Below are 10,322 nucleotides of genomic sequence, written 5' to 3'. Positions count from 1 at the left end.
TTGATTGAAAATAATGTCTATGTTTCTATTTCTCTGTTTTATTTTGTTTTGTTTGGGTTGGTTTTGCTTTGGGATAATTTCCAAAAAGAGGTGTAGGAAAATACTATTATATATTTAGTTCACCTTCTAAAATAAGATTAGATGATTGTTATACTCAACGTGATAGGATCTGACTATAATACATTGAATGTATAAATATATTTGAGAAGAACTACTATTTTCAGAATAGTGTATTTTCCAATTCAGGAATATGGTATTTCTCGTTATTTCTTCAGGTCTTCTGTTACGTCTTCCAATGACATTTTTTAGTATTGTCATTGTTGTTGCTGCTTTCAGATAGTATAGCACAGATACATGAAGGTTATAACATAGTCATTTCTTATTTGTGTTTCTTTTTTTTTATTTTTATTTTTTTACTGCATTTTAGGTTTTGGGGTACGTGTGAAGAACATGCAAGATTGTTGCATAGGTGCATATGTGGCAGTGTGATTTGCTGCCTTCCTCCCCTTCACCTATATGTGGCGTTTCTCCCCATGCCATCTCTCCTCAACTCCCCACCCCCCGCTGTCCCTTCCACTCCCCCCCAACAGACCCCAGTGTGTGATGCTCCCCTCCCTGTGTCCATGTGTTCTCATTGATCAACACCCGCCTATGAGTGAGAACATGCAGTGTTTGATTTTGTGTTCTTGTGTCAGTTTGCTGAGAATGATGGTTTCCAGGTTCATCCATGTCCCTACAAGGGACGTGAATTCATCGTTTTTGATGGCTGCATAATATTCCATGGTGTATATGTGCCACATTTTCCCTGTCCAGTCTATCATCGATGGGCATTTGGGTTGGTTCCAGGTCTTTGCTATTGTAAACTGTGCTGCAATGAACATTCATGTGCATGTGTCCTTATAGTAGAACGATTTATAATCCTTTGGATATATACCCAGTAATGGGATTGCTGGGTCAAATGGGATTTCTATTTCTAGGTCCTTGAGGAATCGCCACACTGTCTTCCACAATGGTTGAACTAATTTACATTCCCACCAACAGTGTAAAAATGTTTGTATTTCTCCACATCCTCTCCAGCATCTGTTGTCTCCAGATTTTTTAATCATCACCATTCTAACTGGCATGAGATGGTATCTCAATGTAGTTTTGATTTGCATTTCTCTAATGACCAGTGATGATGAGCATTTTTTCATATGTTTGTTGTCTTCATGTTTCTCTTCTTTTGTAAAGTATCTGCTCATATCCTTTGCCCACTTTTGAATGCGCTTGTTTGTTTTTTTCTTGAAAATCTGTTTTAGTTCATTGTAAATTCTAGATATCAGCCCTTTGTCAGATGGGTAGGCTGAAAAATGTTTTCCCATTCTGTTGGTTGCCGATTCACTCTAATGACTGTTTCTTTTGCCGTGCAGAAGCTGTGGAGTTTGATTAGGTCCCATTTGTCTATTTTGGCTTTTGTTGCCAATGCTTTTGGTGTTTTGGTCATGAAGTCCTTGCCTACGCCTATGTCCTGAATGGTTTTGCCTAGGTTTTCTTATAGGGTTTTTATGGTGTTAGGTCTTATGTTTAAGTCTTTAATCCATCTGGAGTTAATTTTAGTGTAAGATATCAGGAAGGGGTCCAGTTTATGCTTTCTGCATATGGCTAGCCAGTTTTCCCAACACCACTTATTAAACAGGGAATCCTTTCCCCATTGCTTGTTTTTATCAGGTTTGTCAAAGATCAGATGGTTGTAGATATGTTGTGTTGCCTCCGACACCTCTGTTCTGTTTCACTGGTCTATATCTCTGTTTTGGTACCAGTACCATGCTGTTTTGATTACTGTCGCCTTATAGTATAATTTGATGTCTGGTAGTGTGATGCCTCCCTCTTTGTTCTTTTTGCTTAGAATTGACTTGGCTATGTGGACTCTCTTTTGGTTCCATATGAAGTTTAAGGTGCGTTTTTCCAGTTCTGTGAAGAAGGTCATTGGTAGCTTGATGGGGATAGCGTTGAATCTGTAAATTACTTTGGGCAGTATTGCCATTTTCATGATATTGATTCTTCCTAACCATGAACATGGAATGTTTCTCCATCTGTTTGTGTCCTCTCTTATTTCATTGAGCAGTGGTTTGTAGCTCTCCTTGAAGAGGTCCTTTACGTTCCTTGTTAGTTGTATTCCTAGGTATTTTATTCTCTTTGTAGCAATTGTGAATGGCATTGCATTCTTGATTTGGCTCTCCTTAACTCTGTTATTGGTGTATAGGAATGCTTGTGATTTTTGCACATCGATTTTGTATCCTGAGACTTTGCTGAAGTTGCTTATCAGTTTCAGGAGATTTTGGGCTGAGATGATGGGGTCTTCTAGATATACAATCATGTGTCTGCAAATAGAGACAATTTGACTTCCTCCTTTCCTAATTGAATACCCTTTATTTCTTTTTCTTGCCTGATTGCTCTGGCTAGAACTTCCAGTACTATATTGAATAGGGGTGGTGAGAGAGGGCATCCTTGTCTAGTGCCAGATTTCAAAGGGAATGCTTCCAGTTTTTGCCCATTCAGTATGATATTGGCTGTTGGTTTGTTGTAAATAGTTTTTATTATTTTGAGATACATTCCGTCGATATCTAGTTTATTGAGGGTTTTTAGCAAAAAGGGCTGTTGAATTTTGTTGAAGGCCTTCTCTGCATCAATTGAGATAATCATGTGGTTTTTGTCTTTGCTTTTGTTTATGTGGTGAATTACATTTATAGACTTGCGTATGTTGAACCAGCCTTGCATCCCCGGGATGAATCCTACTTGATCGTGGTGGATAAGCTTTTCAATGTGCTGTTGTAATTGGCTTGCCAGGATTTTATTGAAGATTTTTGCATCTATGTTCATCATGGATATTGGCCTGTAGTATTCTTTTCTTGTTGAGTCTCTGCCGAGTTTTGGTATCAAGATGATGTTGGTCTCATAAAATGATTTGGGAAGGATTCCCTCTTTTTGGATTATTGGGAATAGTTTCAGAAGGAATGGTACCAGTTCCTCTTTGTATGTCTGGTAGAATTCAGCTGTGAACCCATCTGGACCTGGGCTTTTTTTGGGTGGTAGGCTCTTAATTGCTGCCTCGACTTCACACCTTGTTATTGGTCTATTCAGGGTTTCGACTTCTTCCTGGTTTAGGCTTGGGAGGAGGCAACTGTCCAGGAATTTATCCATTTCATCCAGGTTTTCTAGTTTATGTGCATAGAGTTGTTTGTAATAATCTCTGATGATGGTTTGAATTTCTGTGGAATCTGTGGTGATATCCCCTTTATCATTTTTTATTGCATCTATTTGGTTATTCTCTCTTTTCTTTTTTATTAATCTGGCTAGTGGTCTGTCTATTTTGTTGATCTTTTCAAAAAACCAGCTCTTGGATTTATTGATTTTTTGTAGGGTTTTTCGTATCTCTATCTCCTTCAGTTCTGCTCTGATCTTAGTTATTTCTTGCCTTCTGCTAGGTTTTGAGTTTTTTTGATATTGCTCCTCTAGCTCTTTCAATTTTGACGATAGGGTGTCAATTTTAGATCTCTCCTTGCTTCTCATGTGGGCACTTATTGCTATGTATTTTCCTCTAGAGACTGCTTTAAATGTGTCCCAGACATTCTGGTATGTGGTGTCTTCGTTCTCATTAGTTTCAAGGAACATCTTTATTTCTGCCTTCATGTCATTGTTTATCCAGTCAACATTCAAGAGAAAGTTGTTCAGTTTCCATGAAGCTGTGCAGTTCTGGGTTGGTTTCTGAATTCTGAGTTCTAACTTGATTGCACTGTGGTCTGAGAGACTGTTTGTTATGGTTTTCGTTCTTTTGCATTTGCTGAGGAGTGATTTACTTTCAATGATGTGGTCAATTTTAGAGTAGGTGTGATGTGGTGCTGAGAAGAATGTATATTCTGTGGATTTGGGGTGGAGAGTTCTGCAAATGTCTATTAGGTTTGCTTGGTCCAGTCTGAGTTCAAGTCCTGGATATCCTTGTTAATTTTCTCTCTCATTGATCTGTCTAATATTGACAATGGTGTGTGGAAGTCTCCCACTATTATTGTGTGGGAGTCTAAGTCTCTTGTAAGTCATTAAGAACTTGCCTTATGTATCTGGGTGATACTGTATTAAGTGCATATATATTTAGGATCATTAGCTCTTCTTGTTGCATTGATCCTTTTACCATATGTAATGTCCTTCTTTGTCTCTTTTGATCTTTGTTGCTTTAAAGTCTATTTTATCAGAGATGAGAATTGCAACTCCTGCTTTTTTTTGCTCTCCATTTGCTTGGTAAGTCTTCCTCCATCTCTTTATTTTGAGCCTTTGTGTATCCTTGCATGTGAGATGGGTTTCCTGGATACAGCACACTGATGGGTTTTGGCTTTTTATCCAATTTGCCAGTCTGTGTCTTTTGATTGGGGCATTTAGTCCATTTACGTTTAGGGTTAATATTGTTATGTGTGAATTTGATACTGCCATTTTGATGCTAGCCGCTGTTTTGCCTGTTGGTTGATGCAGATTCCTCATTGTGTTGATGCTCTTTACCATTTCGTGTGTTTTTGGAGTGGCTGGTACTGGTTGTTCTTTTCTATGCGTAGTGCCTCTTTCAGGAGCTCTTGTAAAGCCAGTCTGGTGGTGATGAAATCTCTGAGTGCTTGCTTGTTTTTTATCCAATTTGCCAGTCTGTGTCTTTTGATTGGGGCATTTAGTCCATTTATGTTTAGGGTTAATATTGTTATGTGTGAATTTGATACTGCCATTTTGATGCTAGCCGGCTGTTTTGCCTGTTGGTTGATGCAGATTCTTCATTGTGTTGATGCTCTTTACCATTTCGTTTGTTTTTGGAGTGGCTGGTACTGGTTGTTCTTTTCTATGCATAGTGCCTCTTTCAGGAGCTCTTGTAAAGCCAGTCTGGTGGTGATGAAATCTCTGAGTACTTGCTTGTTCACAAAAGATTTTATTTTTCCTTCACTTATGAAGCTTAGTTTGGCTGGATATGAAATTCTGGGTTGAAAGTTCTTTTCTTTAAGGATGTTGAATATTGGCCCCCACTCTCTTCTGGCTTGTAGGGTTTCTGCTGAGAGATCTGCTGTGAGTCTGATGGGCTTCCCTTTGTGGGTAACCCGACCTTTCTCTCTGGCTGCCCTTAGTATTTTCTCCTTCATTTCAACCCTGGTGAATCTGACGATTATGTGCCTTTTGGTTGCTCTTCTAGAGGAATATCTTTGTGGTGTTCTCTGTATTTCCTGGACTTGAATATTGGCCTGCCTTGCTAGGTTGGGGAAGTTTTCCTGGATAATATCCTGAAGAGTATTTTCCAGCTTGGATTCATTCTCTTCGTCACATTCAGGTACACCTATCAAACGTAGATTAGGTCTTTTCACATAGTCCCATATTTCTTGTTGACTTTGTTCATTCCTTTTTACCCTGTTTTCTCTAATCTTGCCTTCTCATTTTATTTCTTTGAGTTGATCTTCGACCTCTGATATCCTTTCTTCTGCTTGGTCAATTCGGCTGTTGAAACTTGTGCATGCTTCGTGAAGTTCTCGTGTTGTGTTTTTCAGCTCCATCAATTCACTTATATTTCTCTCTAAGTTGTCCATTCTCGTTAGCATTTCATCAAATCTTTTTTCAAGGTTCTTAGTTTCTTTGCATTGGGTTAGAACATGTTCTTTTAGCTCATGGATGTTTCTTATTACCCACTTTCTGAAGGCTGATTCTGTCATTTCATCACACTCATTCTCCATCCAGTCTTGTTCCCTTGCTGGTGAGGAGTTGTGCTCCCTTGTAGGAGGAGAGGTGTTCTGGTTTCGGGTGTTTTCATCCTTTTTGCACTGGTTTCTTCCCGTCTTTGTGGATTTATCCACCTGTCGACTTTGTAGTTGTTGACTTTCTGATTGGGTCTCTGAGTCGCCATCCTGTTTGTTGATGATGAAGTTATTTCTGTTTCTTAGTTTTCCTTTTAACTCTCTGGCCTCTCAGCTGTAGGACTGCTGAGGTCCACTCCAGGCCCTGCTTACCTGGGGATCACATGCAGCAGCTGCTGAACAGTAAAAGTTGCTACCAGTTTCTTCTGCTTTGTCCCTGAAGGATACCTGCCAAATGTCAGTCTGAGCTCTCCTTTATGAGGTGGCTCTTTGGATATATGGGGGTCAGGGAGCTGCTTGAGGAAACAGTCTGTTCTTTATAGTAGCTCAAGTGCTGAGCTGTGAGCCCTGTTGTTCATTCAGAGCTGCTCGGCAGGTAAGTTTAAGTCTGCAGCAGCAGAACTCATAAACCCCTTTTTTTCCCCAGGTGTTCTGTCCTGGGGAGTTAGGGCTTTATGAGTTTCCGCTGTGCTGCTGCCTGTTTTTTTTTTTTTCTTCAAGGCTGCCCTGCCCACAAGGAGGCAGCCTAGTCACTCTCAGCCTGCAGAGGTTTGGCTGAGCTGCTGTGGGCTCCGCCCAGCTGCCATGTGAACTTCCCTGCAGTCCCGTTTATATGGATGTAGTTAGAACTGCCTCAGGAATGGTCACCCGCCTCTGTAATGACGGACTCTCTCTGTAATGGCGGGTTGCCTTGGCAATGGCAGGTTGCCTCAGCAACTGCAGGCTGCCTCAGGAATGGCGGACTGTCTCTGTAGTGGTAGAGTGCCTCTGTAATGGCAGACGCCCCTTCCCCACAGAGCTGGACTGTCCCAGGTTCAGCTGTGCTTGCTGTGAAAGTCTCAACCCAGAGCATTTCCAATTGCTGTTTTTTTGTTTTTGTTTTTGTTTTTGTTTTTGTGGGGGCGGGACCAGTCGGGCCTGATCACCTGGCTCCCTGCCTCAGAGCCTTTTGTTTTTTAGTTGAACAGTCGGCTCTCTACCAGGTGTCCTGGTCGCCTGTTGAATAGGCACTGGGATTTTTGTGATTTCCCGTGCGGTGACCCACTGCGCCGGCTGAAACTGCAACTCTGAGATTCGTGGTGCTTTTTTGCCCAGGAATCTCCTTGCCTGGCTCCCTGTTTCAACTCCCCTTGCTGGCTAAGAGGGGACACAGTCTCATTTACTCTGCACTGAGAACCACTGTGCCGGGGCACAGGCAAAACTGCCACGCTGGCCAAAACAGCTGCCCTGGTGACCCGTGGGGCTCCTCTGCCTGGGAATCTCCTGGTCTGTGGGCAGTAAAAATCCATCTGGAAAGGCAGCGTCCACTCACCCTCTGCTCTTTCACTCAGACCTGCAATCCTGAGCTGCTCCTAACTGGCCTTCTTGGATCTCTCCATTATTTGTGTTTCTATCAGGAACTGGATGGTCTCATTGGTTATGGCCATATATGGAAATCTTATTACTTTTTGCACTGTAATCATTTATTCAAGTACTTTAGCAGTAAAGAGTTCTAGCAGTGTGCCATTTTATTGTCTTGGATCTTCTAGGAAGACAACCATACTTTCTGCAAATGTAATCATAGTTCCCTGAGCTCTTCCTTTCAAATATTTACATGCCTGATTTATTTATATGTGTTATTACATTGGCCAATACATACAGTGCACATAGTGATGATTAGCACCCTTATGCTGTTTCCAAGAGAATGCTTTCAGGTGACCCACCCACCTCCAACTCCCAAAATGCTGGGATTACAAGCATGAGCCACCACAACTGGCCCTCTTCTATGCATTTTAATTATGCATCTTTCAAAGTTTCCTTCCACATTTTCTTTCCTTTGGTGTAAATTCTTCTGTTCATTGAGTCATCAGCTGTCTTTCATGTCATTCATTGTTTCTAAACATTTGATGATCCTGGACTATGACTTCAGCTTTGAATTTGAGATTCCCTTTCAAATGTGACTATGTTTTCAGATTTTCTCAGTCTACTTCTGGTGACTAGGAGAGAGAAACAGGTTGTACAACAAGTTGGGATCCAAGAACAATTTGTTGTCAGTAAAAAGGGCTCTCACTCCTGCCAGGTGTTGCCATCTTCCAGAGCACAGCCCCACCTCTTCCACCCAACACTAACAGTCACAGGCGCATCTGTGGACAAGACCCTCTGCTGCTAAGCGCTTGGTAAAAGTGTGTCAAGAGACATCAACACACTTTAACACAGGAATATTGTTTCCCAACTAATCACCTTCCGAGTTACACCAGGGATAGTCCCTCTTCTACCTTCAAAATTTTACCATTCTTATTTCCGCTCTCACCTTTCGCATCCCTCTTCTGCTGGCCATATCTCCTATATGCCTTCTCTCTCCTAGTGTGTAGTGATAAGAATGATCACTGTTTTCTGGATTTCAATACAATGTTAACTCATCTACAAAAGACACCATTAGGACAATTGTGTAGGCCAGGTGTGGTGGCTCACACCTGTAATCCCAGCCCTTTGGGAGGCCAAGGCAGCAGGATCACTTAAGGTCAGGAGTTCAAGACCAGCCTGGTCAACATAGTGAAACCCCATCTCTACTAAAAATACAAAAGTTAGCTGGGTGTGATGGTGTGCACCTGCAGTCCAAGCTGCTCAGCAGGCTGAGGCAGCAGAATCATTTGAACCTGGGAGGTGGAGGTTGCAGTGAGTTGAGATTGTGCCACTGCACTCCAGCCTTGGTGACACAGTGAGACTCCATCTCAAAAAATAAATTAAATAAATAAACATTTAAAAAATTGTTTTAAACAACTGTACAAACTTAAATAGAAACCGGTATCAGATCAGTGATTCTCAACCAGGTGTGATGTTCCTTCCACTCTAGCAACATTTTTGGTTGTCATGATGCGGGGTGTACATCTGGTGGCAAAGGCCAGGATGCTCCTAAATTTTATACCATGCACAGAATGACCCCCAACAACAGAGAACTATGTGGCCCCAAATTTCATATTGCCAAGGTTGAGAAAGCCTATATTGGATGATATTAAGAAATTATTAATTTTATAAGGTGTGATAACAGCATAGTACTCAGGTTTTTTAAGTTCTTATTGGTTAGAACTGCATATTGTCCAGGGGTGGTGGCTCATACCTGTAATCCCAGCACTTTGGGAGGCCGAGGCAGTGGATCACAAGGTCAGGAGATCAAGACCATCCTGGCCAATATGGTGAAACCCCATCTCTACTAAAAGTACAAAAATTAGCTGGGCATGGCAGTACACACCTGTAGTCCCAGCTAATTCAGGAGGCTAAGGCAGGAAAATCACTTGAACCAAGGAGGTGGAGGTTGCAGTGAGCCAAGATCATGCCACTGCACTCCAGCCTGGGCAACAGAGTGAGACTTTGTGTCAACAAAAAGGAAGGAGAGAGAGAGAGAGAGAGAGAGAGAGAGAGAGAGAGAGAGAGAGAGAGAGAGAGAGAGAGAAAGAAAGAAAGATGAGAGGGCGGGAGAGAAGGAAGGAGGGAGGGAAGGAAGAGAGAGAGAAAGAATGAATGAACTGCATATTTAAGCATTCAAGAATAAAAAATCATGATGTCTGAGATTTGACCTAAAATTCTTTAAAAAAATAGAAGGAGATTGTAAGGCTGGTTGCGTCGCCGAGACCTCAGACACACACCCCTCCCCCGCAGGGAGCTCAGACACACCCCCTTCCCTCGTGGAGACCTCAGACACACCCTCCCTGGGAGCCCGGGGAAAAAAAGCCCCGCCAGGACCTACTTGATACCATTTTGCCCTATCTGGGCCCCACTCCCTGCCTGCCATTTTGTCTTCCTGCCTACCATTTTGTCCTATCTGGGCCCCACTGCCTGCCATTTTGTTCCATCCAGGCCCCATTCCCCACCATTTTGTCCCACTCACCTTGGGCACAACCAATCAAACACCTCCACTCCCTATAAAACCCCACATCTAAGAGGAGTCCGCACGACTTCTCTGGCCCTTCCTGTCAGACCACAGAACCTCACCCGGGAGCCTGAATAAAACCCTTTGCATTGGATTATTTTCATGCTGGCCTCAGTTTCTTCATCTTACACTCGGCGAGAACAGACCTTACAGAGATAAATTCAATAAGGGGGAAAATGTTAATTATTGAAGCAGAGTAATAATTACATGGGTGTTCATTATATTAGTTTCTACTTTTATGTTTAAAATTATCTGTAATATGAAGTTAAAATGTTCGAATTATTTTTAAAAGCAAGACATTTCTGCCATTTTTACCATCTGTGTATTTCTTTAAAATACAAAATAAAATAGATATCATTTAAATGTAAATAATTTTATTAAAATGCTGGGGCCAGGCACAGTGGCTCACGCTTGTAATCCCAGCACTTTGGGAGGCTGAGATGGGCATATTACCTGAGGTCAAGAGTTCAAGGCTAGCCTGGCCAACATGGCAAAAGCCTGTCTCTACTAAAAACACAAAAATTAGCTGGGCATGGTGGCAGGCACCTGTAATCCCAGCTACTCGG

The sequence above is a fragment of the Aotus nancymaae genome, unplaced genomic scaffold (assembly GCF_030222135.1).
Source record: "Aotus nancymaae isolate 86718 unplaced genomic scaffold, 86718_ANA_hifiasm-v0.15.2.pri h1tg000041l, whole genome shotgun sequence".
NCBI classification, from domain to species: Eukaryota; Metazoa; Chordata; class Mammalia; order Primates; family Aotidae; genus Aotus; species Aotus nancymaae.
This window is presented reverse-complemented; position numbering follows the sequence as displayed.